The sequence below is a fragment of the Rattus norvegicus genome, chromosome 16 (genome assembly GCF_036323735.1).
Source record: "Rattus norvegicus strain BN/NHsdMcwi chromosome 16, GRCr8, whole genome shotgun sequence".
NCBI classification, from domain to species: Eukaryota; Metazoa; Chordata; class Mammalia; order Rodentia; family Muridae; genus Rattus; species Rattus norvegicus.
Window position 1 is genome coordinate 47994170 of NC_086034.1, and position 16835 is coordinate 48011004.

The 16835-nt window shown below is 35.3% G+C and overlaps 1 protein-coding gene across 12 annotated transcripts in view; it reads left to right on the top strand.

Annotated features, from left to right (window-relative positions):
• Tenm3 (teneurin transmembrane protein 3) overlaps positions 1 to 16835 on the top strand; it is a 2726621-nt gene that overhangs the window by 9438 nt on the left and 2700348 nt on the right. The window contains exon 2 of one of the 12 annotated variants that reach the window (XM_063275416.1): positions 2593 to 2640. The exons of the other annotated variants lie outside the window; for them this stretch is intronic. The gene's annotated coding sequence lies outside the window, so the exon portion shown is untranslated. The remainder of the gene's footprint in view (positions 1 to 2592; positions 2641 to 16835) is intronic. 12 annotated transcript variants of the gene reach the window in all.

The following is a 16835-nucleotide window of genomic DNA, read 5'->3' on the forward strand; positions in this document are numbered from 1 at the left end:
GACCTCCACATGTTTCCAGACCACTCACATAACCACGTACACATCAATAAATAAGGGAGCATAAAAATATAGAGTAATTTAATACATAATAATTAAGAAAGTCATAAATGTTACTTTATAAGTCATTCTTTAAGGACCATAACAGATTCGTATCGAGGAAGATTTTTATTCTTTCTTCTTAATTCACTAAGACCATTTTTCTTTTTCCTGCATTCAGGACAAATCTTTCATTGAAATTACTACTCCTTCTTATACATATTATAAAACTACACTTTTAAAGTTCCCATTTTGATGTCTGAAACAGTTCTTTAAAGAGTCTAATGCTATTTATTTTATGTTGTCAGATGTGGGGATGGATGTGTTTGTCCAGTCACTACTCATGGCTGTGAAGGGACAAAAATCAGGACAGAGTTTTTGTCTTTCTCCTCTGTAGAACTTAGGGATCAATTCTCACCGTTGTATAGGGCATGAAGTGTCTTTCTACTGCCTCCTGAAGTAGTTCTTAAAAACAATAATACATAAATACAGAAGTATAATGTATAGCACAAAGCACAGAGGTGTACAATGGGATGAATAAGACAGACATTTATTTTTTATATCTCTACATTTAACATGACCTTTTGCAAAAGCATATAAATATCAAAATGTCATGTCATTAAATGTCTTTCTCATATCATCTTTTTTCACGGCTCTGTGTATGGTCATTGTAAGGATTTAGCAGGCCTTATTTAAAAAATCCCTTTATTTTACATCTTTAAAATACTCTGCTCATCATAGACTAGTGGTTCCAAGGTCCTGGGCACATAAGCAGCAGAAGATTGCCCTGTCTGGCCTCAGCAGGAAATGATGTGCCTAATTCTGTAGGGAATCAATGTCCTAGTGTCCGGGGACACTGGGGTTCTACTCTCTCAGAGGCAAAGGGAAGTGGAAGCAGGTGAAGAACTTGAAAGGGAGGACAGATTGGGAAGGGGGACAATACTTGAGATGTAAATGATTAAAATAATGACTTAATAATAGTAATAATAACAATAGTAGAAAGAAACAAAAACAATACCATGCTCATGTTAGCAAAGAAGCTAAATTCATTTTAATTTTTGTTCATGACATTTTTGATACCCAAAAACATTTCTTTAAAGTTAACCATAAAAAGCAAAACACACTACATAAGGCTGTATTTGTGAGTTATTTCTCACATGGCTAATAATGCAATTCTCTTAATAAATGTTCTAATAAAAATAGGAATTCCATACTAATGTAGTTGACTCTTGAATTAGTCATTGACTGGAAAAACATTTTTTATATATATTTTACTGCCAAATGCTGTTCTGATGTGAGATCTGACTTTTACCCAAAGCTTGTGTGGGTTTTTATTAGTGATTTACATTTTCTTGTTTCTAATTTCTGCTCTTGAAATCAAGTGATACTTAATGATGCTTACAAGATATTGCCATCTCAAATTTTGTTCTTAGTACTTCTACTTCAGGGTAAAAAAATCCTGGCTAGTATATTCTACAGTACACACAATTTTATATTTTACCTTAGTATTACATGTGACATGTGACACCTACCACAAATCTTTGAGTATTTTCATAAAATTTAATGATAGTCCCATTTACTTGTACTTTAGCTCAACCTACCTTGCAATATATCATTCCTTTATACAGAAATCTCATACTCTCATATTCTGTCATGTATATCAGTAACTATTACACTGTCTTTTGCTGTGGAATGAATTGGTATTTACATGTGTATGTAGAAATTATGAAGTTCATTATAAACAAATGAAGATTTTATTAAGTTTTATTATATAGAGATTTATAGTGTATGTTATTTAAATATTTTTGAATATGAGACAACAATCTATCACTTTTTGTGTGTGTGTGTGCATATGTGTGTTTGTATGTGTGTGTATGTGTGTGGTTGTGGTGTGTGTGTGTGTGTGTGTGTGTATGTGTGTGTGTGTGTGTGGTATAGCCTCTCTGTGTATGTCCGTAGGACTTTGCCACTGTTTTCTTTCATTCCCTGTCTTAAATTTTGGATGCAGCATCTGTTTGTGAGCCCACAGTCCCAGTTTCCGCTACTGATACTAACCAGGTACTCTTGGGTCTCCACCTACTGACGCCTTAGCAGCAGATCGTTCCAGATGTATCACTATACCCAGCTTCTCTGTGGGTTCTACAAACCTCAACTGCTTCTCATCACTCAATTTAAAAAGATTTTCATTAAAATAAATATAATTTATCTACATCTGGATGTTCAACAACTGCTGTGAGCTCACTATCTAGGTATGCCTTTAATAGTCGCCTCGGTTCTGATTATGTCAATATCTACATGAGCCTTGTTATCTGTGAAGAGATTCTCAAAATCGGTTTTCCCTTCTACAGAGTTTTCTTCTCTTCCTCTCGGTTCATATATGAGTGCTTCATCTCTCCAGAAGGTCTTGCTTCGTTGCTTGCTGTTAGACAGACGTGCATGGTAAATTAATTGTGCAAGAACTCCTATACAGACAGGAAAATTTGAGACAAACGATCAACTGCTCATTGCCTGATAACCACGCTGTAACGATTCTTATCGCCTGCTATTCTCTTATAGAGTCAGCAAGCTGCACAGAGTTCCCAGTATGCACAGTAGAAGTCTCAGGTAAGAGTGAACCAGGACCCTTCTGGATCCCAGGCACTTAAGATTTTCATCCATAATCAGTCTCTTTTCTGCTGTACTTAGTTTTATCTTAATTACATAATCTTTCTTTGCCTCTCCTAACTCTTTTAGTTTAATACTCAAAGAAAAATCACACAAATTATCATTGGTTGCTAGCTATTAAATTAAAGGTTCAAGCCATAAAGTCTTTTCAAACGTTTTCTCATTCTGTGTCTTTAACCACCATAGTTGAACAAACTTGATCTTGCAAGGTTACACTTCCTTTGTTAACGTCAAGTTCTTAGCTTTCATTCCTGTAAGTTCACATCTGACTGCCCTTTGCCTAAAGACTGGTCAGAGCCTACTATTTGTCCTTTTGATCATCCTCTATATAACATTTCAGTGCTAAGATCACCAGTCACACTGTTCTTGACTGAGACGTAACTTTGCTCCTGGTATATCACTCACAATATTCTCTCTGTTGGGTGATCATCCATGTGTTTTGAAAATCCTGATATGAACAAAACCATAGGAATAGTCATAGGTTTTCAGCATGAGATATCCTTACAGAATTAGGACTCTCGGTGCAAATTAAATACAGGGTCAGCACTGAGGAGATTTCTATATGAGGTTTATGCGGATTGCAAAAAAAGATAGAAGTTATAACAGAATGATTGAACAATAGTTACTGTAAATACTGTATAAATACATAGTTCATTCAGAGTATCTAGTACATTGATCTAAACAATAAAATGTAATTCTTTAAATTGTGTATTTTTCTATACTGTAAACCACAGCATTATTCAGATAGCAGTGTGGGTGTGTGTGTGTGTGTGTGTGTGTGTGTGTGTGTGTGTGTGTGTGCATGTATGCGCGTGTGTGATATCAAATAAGACATCTTTGTACTCCTCAGTACCGATTGGCTTCCTTCCTCTCTAGCTTTGTTTGATTATCAGGTCACTTTCTGACGATTTTGGTCGTCCCAGCTCCTTTGTTTTCTATTGCTTCAAAGCCTGTTTAAGAGTAAGCCAGCCGCCTTGTATATAACCTGCCAGTCAACTTAACTGTAAAAGGCAAAGGTATTTGCCTGGCACCTAACTTCTCTGTGATTTTGACGCTGTCTTCAGGTGTTCACTCAGACTTCTCTCCCTCCTTTCAGTTAATTGGGAAGTTAATCACAAGAAATTCTAGATTGCATCTTCGGGAGACGCAGTGGGAAATGTAACTGCTTTGAAGGAGATCAAAGCACAGGAAAAAGGGAGTGATGGGGATGGTGACTTCATTAGTTTCCTTGTGCAACCCTAAAGAATTACATAAACCGGTGCCCTAAAAGACCAGAGATCCATTTGCTCTTAACACTGAATGCCAGAAGTCCCACAGGGGTTATCGGCAGATTGGCCCTTTCTGTAAAGTCCAAGCTGGCTGTTTCCTTGGCACTATCTTCCTTGGGATCCGTTGTCCTCGCCTTGCACCTGTGTGATTCCAGAGTCTGTCTTCTTCATCTACCCTTCAAGTCTGCAGTCCCTTTTCTTTGACAGCCTAAGAGAAACCTCTCTCCCTTTACATTTATTGAATCTCAGGTCAGGATTTAGTGTTCATCCTGAATCCAGGATGATCTCATCTCCACATCCTTAACTTATTTGCATCTGCAAAATAATTAATTCGCCTTCCTGGATACAGGAGGGCAGGATTCTAGGACATGAGAGAGGCACTCTTCAGTCCCCAAGATGGGAAAAGTTTGACCTTGGAACACAGAACATTCATTTTGAGTACATCACTGAGACTGGATAACCTTGAGAAATTGTCACCGTAACTGACACAAAATGGAAATACAGTGGCTGGGAGAGCTGTAACTCTGTTCTAGACATAAGAAGTAATAGAGGAAACTGAGTCAGGGAATGAAATCAATTAAACACCACAAATTCAATTCAACTCTGTAACCTGTGTTATGTAATCTCACCAGGACAATGGTATTTTTGTGAGGGTCAAGTCGAGCTAATAAAAATAATGTTTTGAGTGTGTGATGGATTAGAGCACATATTTCTATTGGTTGTTTCTGCAGTGATGGGCTCTTTTCTCTAACCTCTTATATGCAACCCATACAGAAAACAGAGCCTAAGAACACAAATCCAACCGAGTTGATGCTTGCTTTTTTAGTTACTAATATTATAAACTTGAATAGGCTGTTTATTTTCTTAGACCTTTAGTTTTTCATTCTAAAAAGAGTTTTGTATGATTCTATTTTTAAAATATAAATATCACTTTGTAGTGCAGTATGCCAGATCCTTTATTGTGAATTGAATTGTGGTTTCCTGCCACTAACCAGATGATAGTCATAAGCCACTTGATGGGCCCTTGGCAGGCACTTCATGTTGGTAAATTTTATAGAACAGTATGACTAGGCACGGTTATTTTGTGTATGAAGTTCTTGTCCTTGCTCCCTCTTTGTAATGCTTACATTGATTTCCCACTGTTTCTCTATATAAGAAATTCAGAAATACAATAAATAAATTCTCTATACAAGAAATAAATAGGTGATTTATTTCAGTGTGTAAAAACAGAAAAATCATATATTGCAAGTATGATATATTATATTTAATAAGTTTATGCATTCTCTAATTTTCAAGACAGATTTGATTTTGCAAAACAATATTAGGAACTGACTTGAAAATTAAACACAAGCCAATTACTAAAATTCTTTCATGTTTAAAAGAATAATGTGTATTAATTCAATATTTTATAATCTATAATTACCACCAAGAAATATAGATTTGGATCACAATTTCACTGTGAAAATTATAAACTTAAAAATTATCAAAAATGTAAAACTTTTAAAAATGTGTGCAATTTGGTTTAAAATAATTGGAGAAAGCAAGGGTCTTTTTTTCCCACAAATTTTCTATTCAAGTCCTAGAAGTTATTATTCCCTTACATTATGATATTATATTTTAAAAATATTTGAATTAAATTAGCACAAATACTAAATGAATAAGGAGAGAAAAAGCATGAGTCTTGTGTTTAGCTTACTATAGCTTGTTTTAGTAATTTAATTCATAAGTATTAAGTTGTGACAAGAATAATTTTATTGACAGAATCAATGTTACCCAGTATACTAGTGTTAAAATTCATGTTCTATGGACTGACCAACACAATTTTCATAAAAGTAATCCTATATATAATAAGCTATGTAGGCATGCACAAACTCAACAAACACACATAAAACTCAATGAAATATGAAACAGTAACAGTGTATTGTGTGGCTTAAAATAATGTATACCTATTTAGACAGAACTGAAACATGCAAAGAACACAATGCAATTGCAAAATATCTAGAAAATACAAGAATTAGAAATACAGAGCAGGGATACCCCAGTGTAGGGGAATTTCAGGGTGGGGAGGGAGGAAGGGGTGGGTGGGAGAACACCCTCAAAGAAGGAGAAAGAGGGGAGATGGGACGGGGGCTTATGGATGGGAAACTGGGAAAGGGAATAACATTTGAAATGTAAATAAAAAATATCCAATTAAAAAAATACAGAGCAGTTGGTAAACAGCTCTGTGCACCAGTATGTGGACTAGAGTTTTATCTACAGCACCCTTTATATGAAAGTGGTTTCGAGCAGCATTAAAGTGCAAACTCAGTACTGAAGAGACAAGAGAATCCCTCGGGACTGATTGCCAGGCAAGATAGCAATATTAGCAAGCTGAACATTCAATGAGAAAAGTGTTTTCAGAAAATAACATAGAGAGGTATTAAAGAAGACAATAATGCCAACGTCTCTCTCTACACATTTTTGTTCTCATGCATACACACACACACACACACACACACACACACACACACACACACAAACGTGTGCAAACATACACATACATATGGGCAGGCTTACAAACACATACGCAACAGATAACATTCACATGTGCTGTATATAAAAATGTGTACTTTTAAATTGTAAAACATTTGTAACATCAAATTACAAACATTTAATTCTTAACTTAGGAGTACAGTGAGTAATAATAATGAAAATGTCTTAAAATTTTTAACCAGGATAAAGTTAAGACCAATAAAATGTATCGTTACATATGATATAGACAATTGTTACATATATAATAAAACACATATATTTATGCAATTATCAATTAAGTAAAAGAAATATATGCATGTAAATATAAATCCAGGTTCTTCAAATTTCATAAAAGATAAGGAACAACGGAGTAATCTAGGAATAAATGAAAACACCAGGATCTAGAAAAGATAACTTAAAATCTGCATCAGACTGGTACAATTTCGGAGGTCAGAAAAATCAGTAGAATTGCCTCAATATGAAGTAAAAAGAATAAAATTAGAACTGGTAATATTACTATTAGAGTTGCCTTAAACAAAGAACACTATGAGTCAGAAACTATTTAATTTTCAAATCCTTATGCAAAAGCTTATGCTACATTAAGTACAGGAGTTCATAAAGGAAAACATATTTCTCCTCATTAACATTATTAACCAATTTGACAAAGACAACAACGTTGGAAAATCTATCAAGGTAATTGAAAAACCACATTTACAGGTGTGAGAGACATGGCTCAACAATTAAGAGAACAAAGTTACTACTCTTTTGGAGGACCTGGGTTCAATTCCTAGCACGTAAATGATGGCTCACAATTAACAGGAACCCCAGTTCTGTGTCAGGGAAAATGTCCATAATTTACATATATTTACACACATACATACATACATACATACATTCTGTATATGGTGCATTTTAATATACAATATCTACAATAAAATAGTATTAGAGAGATTATAGCAAGGCAATTCGAAAATGAGGATACTGAAAAAATGTAAGAAATAATAGCAGTATTATTTTTTGTGGAAAATGTAAAGTAAAGTGATTAAAATCTGGCTTAAAAATCAAACCCTGAACATTAATTAGCCATTGTCAAAATAATGGAGGGTATTTAAAATATAAATGATTTATGCTTAGATATATAACACATAAGTGTTATATTTAAGATGTATGATAGAAACATAAAATGTATTCTACAAATTGGAAAGGTGTGGGTGAAGAAAGTTTTATAGCAATAACATAACCAGGACTAGATGACCACACCTGTACTGATGGATCTGTCTTGGAAATTTCTGTGCGAGATGCTTGCACACTATGCTGGGTCTGTGGTTTCCTAGCTACCAGACCATCAGTCAGTTGTCAAGTCTTCCAATGTCTGAGCTTCTCTATTTGCAAATTGATAGTAATATCTAATTGTAGACTTTCCTTGGTGTACAGAATTGAAATTATATTAACTATTTTTAAATATAATTTCAGGCACATTAAATGTTTAATGTGATTTGATCCTCCTTCAATTATTAATACCAACATTTCCATGTTAAATAGAATATCTGAGACACTAAAGACAGTCCTTCTATAAATATTAATCTGTTAATTCAATAAGACTCAGATACTGGCTTTTTTAATTTGCCAAGTGGTTTTAAAGTATTTGTGAAAAACTATGCACAATAAACTAAGAACTGTTTGACAACATTAAGGAAGGGTGTTCCCGTCACTGTTATGGTTTACTTTCTGAAATATGATGATAAAACAAAGAATGTATACACGCATTATTAGTTTATCCTAACAAACATTTAACATCAATGTAAAATCTAAACCAAACCAAGAGAGGTTCTTTCAGAGTAGCAGTGCTTCTCTGTAAACACTGTTAATAAATGTATCCTACCTCCTCATGCTTTTTATTAAAAAGGCCAAAACATTGCTACTATTTTAAGCATTTCTGATCAGCAATGTACTCAAGATAGCACTACTGTGATGTAAGTAACTATTATGAAATAGAAACTATGTTAAGAACAATAGAACTGAATATTTCTTTTCAGCTCAAGATTCCTAGGACAGAGAACGCCACGGACCACCTGTTTGCCACAGGAAGCCGGGAAGGTTTGCATGCTACTATCCCATCTAAGGCTGGACAAAACACTGTAATAATAAGCGACCGAGGGAGAAGTGCTGCATTTAGCTCAATATTACAGTTCAACATCCATCCCTTTAGCGTTACAACATTTACAAGAATTTGAGATGGGGATCGGGGGTTGGGGATTTTGCTCAGTGGTAGAGCGCTTTCATAACAAGTGCAAGGCCCTGGGTTCGGTCCCCAGCTCCAAAAAAAAAAAAAAAAAAAAAAAAAAAAAAGCTGTGAGATGGGGATCATATCACATCCACAGTCAGAAACAGAAATCAAGGCAACCACGCCTAGTGCTCAGCTAGCCGCCTTATATCTTAAAATCTGAGGACGATGTTATTTATCTTTAGGGCGGACCTTCCTCTGTGGATTAGAAATGTTAGCAATTCGTTATAAACACACCCAGAGACCAATCTGATAAGACTCCTTTGCTAGGTATTTCTATATGGTGTAAATCTAACGTAGCCATCCTAGTGGTAGTGAGAGCAAGTAAAGAGGACGGACAACTCATGAACTGCTGTTGTCTCAATACTCATGCCTTATTAGCAGAGTGGCGTTCCTGTGGGGGGTATTTAATTCTGGCTTCCTGGTTTTTCTTTCTTTCTTTCTTTCTTTCTTTCTTTCTTTCTTTTTTTAAAAGAAATCCCACATTTTAACGTTTAAATATTTTCCAGTTTTATATTCTATACAAAAAGTAAATATATTTGGTGCTAAATATTACAGCCAATCTCTGGTAATTTTCTTAGAGCTAATTCCTTAATAATCAATTGTTGATATGTGCTTATATAAACATTCAAAAGCCCCCTAGGTATTTCTCTGTAGAATTATGTACTTAAATTTTGCTTAGATTTGAAAAGTAGATGAGATAATAAACTTCTTTTCTAAAATGCCTTCACTTTCTTTTTTTTTTATTAACTTGAGTATTTCTTATTTATATTTCGAATGTTATTCCCTTTCCCGGTTTCTGGGCCAACATCCCCCTAATCCCTCCCTCTCCCCTTTTTATGTGTGTTCCCCTCCCAGTCCTCCCTCCATTACCACCCTCCCCCCAACAATCCCGTTCACTGGGGGTTCAGTCTTAGCAGGACCAAGGGCTTCCCCGTCCACTGGTGATCTTACTAGGCTATTCATTGCTACCTTTGAGGTCAGAGTCCAGGGTCAGTCCATGTATAGTCTTTAGGTAGTGGCTTACTCCCTGGAAGCCCTGGTTGCTTGGCATTGTTGTTCATATGGGGTCTCAAGCCCCTTCAAGCTCTTCCAGTTCTTTCTCTGATTCCTTCAACGGGGGTCCTGTTCTCAGTTCAGTGGTTTGCTGCTGGCATTCACCTATGTATTTGCTGTATTCTGGATGTGTCTCTCAGGAGAGATCTACATCCAGTTCCTGTCGGCCTGGACAAACTCCACCCATCCCACTAAATTCAGAGCTCCCGGTTTGGTGAGCGAAGTCTTTTTTATTTTTTTTTCATTTACCGGTGACAACCTATACATCTTGGCCCATCTTACTGTGAAAAGGAGCCAAAAAGGATATTTATTAATTAGTCCAATATTTATTGATTGCTTATCATGCACCAGGCATAGTGCCAGAAACTGGAAACTCGGCGAGTCTTCTTAAGGCACAAGTTTATAAATAGATTACCTAAGGTCTCTAGTGCCTTGATGTAGCTTGTACCACTAGCATTTACACCTCGTCCATAATGGCACAGGGCAAAGTACATTAGTGGTGTCTTAGTGCTTCAGAGTGTGGGACGGCTGGGAGAACCACAAAGATGCTAACATATGAAATTGCTTTCTGGAGCACTTCTGCCATTATACGGAAAATCACTGCTGGGGGAAAATCGTATGCTACGTGAATTGAGTTTATGTAAACGATCTCATATGAGAAAGCTGGTTACCTGGCTGTGAGACAAGTGTGTAGCAAGGTCTGTGTATGGATAGGAATGGATGGTGTGGTAGTGGCTGTCATTTGGGTTCATATTAAATGGCCAAAGGCTGGGGAGGGTGGAAGAAACGAAGAGACTACATCATGAATGACATTGGTCCTATTTAAACATTTATGATTAAAACATCTACCACATGCTCCTAGTGAAACTGTTTATGATGAAACAATTGTGTTTGCCGTGTTTTTCCTTTACTCTTTTTTTTCTGTGTCATGATTCTTCAAAATGAAAAGGTATTAGACTTACCAAAGCAGTTTTAATGGACATTTCTATCTCTACGTTCAGAGATCATGATTCTCATGACTGTAAATAGAGACAAAAAATTAAATAAATCAGTCTCTTTAATAACCACATTTTGTAATTCCCATAACAGCCTCTGCACTAGATTTAAAGAAACTCTGTGATCTCTGATCTGTAAAATATACTTTTTCAGGCTAAGGGGATATGAGTGGGCAAAAATGCTTGTTTAAACCCAAAGATCTGAGTTTTAGTCCTTGAAAGCAATATAGAGGCCACTATGGTTGTGCAGGTCTGTAACCTTAGTATTTCAACAAGTTATGTAAAATGAGGGCAGGGGAATCCACTGAGAGCTTGGGGTTAAGCCAGACTGAAATACAGAACCTGCAGCAAACAATAAAGTCTTGCCTCAAAGAGAAGGAGGGAAGATCGACAGCTGAGATTGTGCTGACTCATGTGAACCCAAAAGTGCTTGATTTGTGTGCCCTCCTACATTCAAACATATACATAGCATATAACATGCACTACACATGTATACACTAAAGTAAACAAATTGAAAAATTTTTTGTTGTGTCCAATGCCAAATATCTAATATTTTATACAGTCTATCTGATCACATATGCAAACATTTAAGTGCTGAAGGTACAAGACTGAGATGTTTCAGAGGTTTTTTTCTTTCTTTCAGTTCAATGGAATTTCACTTTTGAAGAAAAAATAAATGTGGTCCCACATATCTCTTATGTACTTTTTATTAATATGTGACATAAATAAAAGATGAGAAGCCACCTGTAGCTGTGGATTGGGACAGTGGAAATATTACACAGAAGAGGAAACTGTGCAGTCAGCAGCTTTCATAAAATCACTTCCAGCTATCTTTTGAGGAGACGATAATATGACAAGATGGTTGAGATTATAGAGAATTTACCATTGTATTCAAATTCTTTATTTCCTGAAAAGAAACACAGGCATCACACGGGAATGTATTATATATTAAGCATAATGCAATGAGCACACTTTGAATCAATTTATCGCTTTTCATTTCAGCCATGAGCCCATGCATTGAATTTCTCTTAAGAGAAAGATAAGTATCAAGACTGTAATTGCAAAGCTCTGTCTTCCCTTGGGATGGTTTGCTATGAACATCCATTGATTTCTGCTGTGCTTCTGCAGAAAGATATGGCATTGTTCACAGGGAATTGCACTGGCATGACCTGGTTTAGACATAAGCACATACATGTTTTGCTCTATATTATTTTTCCTTCCAATTAACTATGTTTTCCTTTAGCATTTTCATTGAGGGAATAGTCATATTATGACCTTAGTTGGAATCCATGACACATTTTCGTTTAATTCCGTTTGGCTGCTATCAACATAATTCTCAATTAATTTTAATTTTCCCTCTTGAGTGTGCTCTTTGAGAAGTAGATATAATCAAACAGATGCTCTGATACTGATTTGTTAGATTGAAAACTTCTGGAGGGAAAGAAAATCTTTACAAGTCCCAGAGAATGTGAAGCAGACACACGCATCATTTTAATGAGTAAAAGAAAGTGACGAGGAAACTTTGAAGCCACTCGCCTTGTGGATAATATCTAATACACATACCAATATATGTTGCTTTAAAAAAATTCACTGTTAGAAGACTTACTATGTGAGCCCTGACAAGAAAAATATATCCTTGACTAAAGTGGAACTTTTTTCTGAAATATACTGTTTACTATTCCTATTGTGTTTCTATATTACAATAACTTTTTCATATAGGTTCATACCACTTATACCTATGTGGTTATCTTTTAACCCATGCCATTGTCACCATTCCCGATGGGGAGAAACTATACAATTACGATGAAAGTGTCATAGTCTGTAAGCTTACAAGGCATAACTTAAGCTAATATGCATTCGATTTTTAAACCCCACATTATTTACATACTGGAATATAATAACATTGAAGGCAGTGGTGTGAACTCAGGAGCACATTAATCGTGAGTGTTGTTGACTGTTTAGAAGTTGGGGAATCTGTGTCATCATCAGTATAGGTAGACATTGGTCAGGAAGATGTCTCAGTATTTAATTAAATTCTCTTGAGCTTCTTGCTAAAATTTTAAACTCAAAAGAAACTCAGCCCTTAATCCAACCTTTCTCCCTGGCTAAAGGAAAACTTAGTCTCCAAAGGTCCTGACAACTGGTTTCCAGGTCACAGCATCTGAAAGGCTCGGCATGGAGGAAAATTCAAATCCCAAGGCACAAGCACAGATGGCAAGGATCTGACTGAATCCACTCAAAGAAGCAACTTTCTCTGGTGGACTGAATCCACTTAGTAAAGGGCACAGAACAGGCAAAATGGCAATCTTGTATATTTGTAAATTACTGTAACTTCAGCTAAGCTTTCTTGTCAAGAACAAGTCCTGGGCTCCTTTTTATTTGCTCATGGAAACGCACTTTGTATTATCTCCCTGACCCGGTGCAAGCTTATTGCGAAACATTAACAACTCTACATTTGAAAACACAAAATAGCCAATTTCAAAGGTGAAGTGATTAATTCAGAATGCATTTTGAAATGGTGTGAGAAAAGAAATTATTTAAAACTGCTTTTTAATAGTTCCAAGTCCTGTTTATAATTTTTGTAATTGCCCTTTCATAATTATCTTTAACAGAACAGCATGTGATATTTATGCCTAGAGTGTTTTTTTAACTTAATTTTTAATTTTAATATTTCATGTTCATTTTGTGGAAATGTAGCAGTTCTGTACCATCATTTTGGATGCATAGGCTTCTGTGTGCTCACCTGTCTCTTTTCTCATCATTATTTGGAAAACAAACCTTAGCCTTCCTCTTCCTTCTCCTCCTCCTCCTGCTCCTCCTCCTCTTTCTCTTCTTTTTCCTCTTCCTCCTCCTTCTTCTCCCCCTCCTCCTCCTGCTCCCCTTCCTCTTTCTCTTCCTCCTTCTCCTCTTCCTCCTCCGCACCTTTTCCTCTGTCTTATTTCTCCTTTTTGTTTTTTCACTTCTTAGTTTCTGATTTATTTTTAAAACTCTGGAAGCCTGTAACTCAAAATACTTTAAATGAATTGAATATATAACATCATGAATAATCACCCATCTATAACATCTAGCAGTTCAATTTTCACATTAAAGCGTTTCATTCTGTGCCATTTTCTTTGATACTTCCCTCTATCTGGTCAGAAACCTGTCTAACCAGTGAATTACCTCCTTGTGAACTTTTAAATAAATCCTGTATAAGACTATAATCCTGATACTGGTGAGCCTGAGGAAGGAGGATGGTGTGTGAAAGGACTACTAGGGTAAAAGTCAATTCAAATCAGCTTGGACTAGGCAGCAAGCTCTACTTTCAGAATAAGGCAACTTGAGACTCTGAGAATGAAGCTCTGCCACACAGCACGTGTCTACCATGCGTGGAGCCCAAAGCTTAATTACAGGAACTGTGAAATCTTATGAAAATGAACATCAAACACAAGTGCAATACAAGGCAAGCTGCCTGAAACTCGATACGATTCTGTCACCTATTGATAAGAAGGAGATATTGGTGTGTAATATTGTTTCGTTTAAAGATCATTGTGTTGGTCTTAGATTTACTCTTCTTTCAAAAAAATATGATGAACTTCAAGGAAGGATATATTATTTCATCCTTCCTGCTGACGGCTTCTCACTGAATTATTTTTAGATACGTAGATTCCTGTCCTTTCAGTGGCTGCAACACGGCTATTAAATTTTCAAATATCAATAGAAGTGCTGTGGAGGAATATATATCATACACCCGTAATATTTTAGTTAGTCCTATATGCTAGCACTTCTTTGGCTCTTTTTGTTCTTTAGATTGCATTCTTTGGGCTTATTAAAGACTTTCTACTTCAACTCTTAGCTATTTTTAAATATATTTAGATAATCTTTGGGTGGGAATTTTGCTACTGTTTATGGCTAGGGACAATGTTCACTGGTATTTAAGTTCTTTGTGACTTTAAAAATACTTTTTTTGGGAAGTGAAGCAGCCGGACAGCATTAGGCAAAGATGACTGACCATGTAATAGAGAGCTTCAAGATTATTTTCAAGCGCCGTGGCCTGTACTAAAGAGTTAATAAAGGACTACACCATGGGATTACACTATGTCCCCAGTAAAGAAGCCTATTTCTGTGCCAAACAAAATAGAGAAATACATATTATTTTTATTGGTATAAATTCTCCTCAATGAAATGTTGTTATCTATTGGCTTGAAAAATTATAAGCATTTAATGTCAACAAACTATAGTTATGTGTGACTTCTACAATATGGTGACACTGAATAATATTAAAACATATTTCATTGCTTTATTTGATTATTTACATTCCTGGTGCACATTAAAAAACATCCCCAAACCTTAACTTAAATTTTCATCTTGCCAGGATGCTTGCCAATTCTCACCTCCCTGTTTTTAAAAGTAGTAAATTCAAGTAATAGCTACAATATAGTGGCAAGAGCTGCTTCATCTTCATCAATACATTTCTCTTTATAGAAAAATACAACCTTCTTCAAAAATATAAGGTACAACCTAAACAAAATATTTGGAATATACTATATTATCTCAAAATATATACTACATATAGAGTAAAATCTTAATCACTGCTATTTACCAAAGTAATATCTTACATTTGAAATCAAAAGGCTTCCAAATTTTAGAAAGAATAAATAGGACTTTTATGTGTTAATTGAGCTAGTTATTGACCAACATAGTAGTAAAATTAAGCTACTGTAAAGTTTCTGATATTAAAGGGTTAAGCATTATCTTTTATTGCACTTCAGTAATTTTTATATCTAAGAAGAAGCAATAATGACAACTTTGGATTTAATCTTTTAATAGCCTTTGCATAATTAATCCCAAATTCTCTAGACATAAGTTGAGTAACAAAGGCAGGAATTTAGGAGGAAATATTTGAATTAATACTATCCACCAAAGCAAAGTCAGCCCCTGAAATCATTACAATCTACCTGTTATTATCTCCATATAGAACCCTGACATAAATCGAACTCTTCTAAAGTTTTTACTTTTCCTAGAACATTATTTCATTTTGAGGATGATTCAAATAAACCATGTTACATTATGTACAAGAAGGCATACTTCTTTCATAGCATCTTTCTAGATAAAATATTGAACTTCAAAGTCAGTATAATCTAAGAACAACTCTCATTTGTCCATTTGTTAACTCAGGACTTAATAGATCTTGAATTGTCATCTGTTCTGAAGAAGCACATTTTAAGACATATAGAGGTACAAAAGCCAGAGAGCGGAGTACACGGAGAATAAGGAAAATTCTTGAAACAACCTTGTGTCTCTATCCCAGTTCCTTATGGTAGACCTTCCTAATAATCACAGAATTATAATTCTGCAAGATTTCATCATTTTAGCATACTACTTAACCATGCAGCATTCAAGCTCCCATCATTCTTGTTGTTATAGCCTGGAGAGAACTTGTGCTGCACTCTGGAGTACGTACAAATATGTTGATCCTTTGGCCGTTAGTGAACTGGGACCTACAACTCCTGGTTTATAAAGTGACATCAGACACAGAGATATTTTAAGATTCTCTCCACCAATCCCACGTAAATTAGTATATCTAAAGAAAGTACTTCATTAGAATTTTTTTAACTTTTGGTACCACAGATAAGAACAAATACCTCAATATCTTTTTAAGTCCTTAGCTACTTTCTTAAAGACCAAACTAACTTTTTTTAAGAACATTTTTTCTTCAGTCTATATAAGATGTGGATATGTATTTTTCTGCTATCATATTGTTTTAGAGCACATTGTGGACTATGAACATTGGTTTTTGACCTTAATCTTTGCTTCTGTGATTCTACATTAAAATATACATAGTTTAAGACTACATAGTCTCTGATCGATTTTGTCAAAAATAACTTACTGTACTGGTAGTGATTTTGCTTGAATTGTAAATGTATTTTGGTCAGGGCATTGAATTGTTAAATGTCATGCTATAGAGCACCAACATCTCTAATGGTTTCAATTTTTATATGTAAGGTGAAGGCATGGAAATATGGAAATGTTCTCTCTCTC